This window comes from Myotis brandtii, unplaced genomic scaffold, assembly GCF_000412655.1.
Source record: "Myotis brandtii unplaced genomic scaffold, ASM41265v1 scaffold334, whole genome shotgun sequence".
Taxonomy (NCBI): domain Eukaryota; kingdom Metazoa; phylum Chordata; class Mammalia; order Chiroptera; family Vespertilionidae; genus Myotis; species Myotis brandtii.
This window is the reverse complement of record NW_005362885.1, coordinates 172,722-173,281: the sequence shown is the minus strand read 5'-3', so window position 1 is coordinate 173,281 and position 560 is coordinate 172,722. Positions and strand designations below refer to the sequence as shown.

The window sequence follows — 560 nt, the reverse complement described above, 5'->3', positions numbered from 1 at the left end:
GTTGGCAGGAGCCTGTCCCACCTCCCGGCCTCTGGGCTGAGCCAGTTTGCAGGGGAGAGGGGAGAGGGAAGAGGGGAGAGGGGAGGGGCGCGGGCCTGGCGGGAGGAGCAGACGGCCCCCCTGCCCTGCAGGGCCACCTGGAACTTCTCATTCAAACGCTTCCTCGGCGCCCGGGAGAGCGGAGGGTCGTGGGTTCAGGAGCCGGACGGGACGAAGGGCCGTGAGCTCCCCGAGCCTCGGTTTGGTGGCCAGTAAAGTGGGGACAGTGGCCCCCAGGTGTAGGACTCAGCCCCCCAGGTGTAGGACTCAGCCCCCCCAGGTGTAGGACTCGCCCCCCCCAGGTGTAGGACTCAGCCCCCCCAGGTGTGGGACTCGCCCCCCCCAGGGTGTGGGGCTCGGAGAGGACACAACAGGGAAGAAAAGGGGGAGGTGAACCCACAAATCCCAGCGGCAGGATTTTGGATGAGAAACTGGCCCAGGAGGTTAAGAGGCCGACGTCCAGCAGGCGGGCGGCCGAGGGAGACAGGCCTCTGTGGGCCGCCCACCCCTCCCGCCCCCGA

At 68.8% G+C, this 560-nt stretch overlaps 1 protein-coding gene across 1 annotated transcript in view; it reads right to left on the bottom strand.

Moving 5' to 3' along the window:
* Positions 1-560, bottom strand: part of MORN1 (MORN repeat containing 1) — a 9,798-nt gene that overhangs the window by 4,081 nt on the left and 5,157 nt on the right. The window lies entirely within an intron of this gene.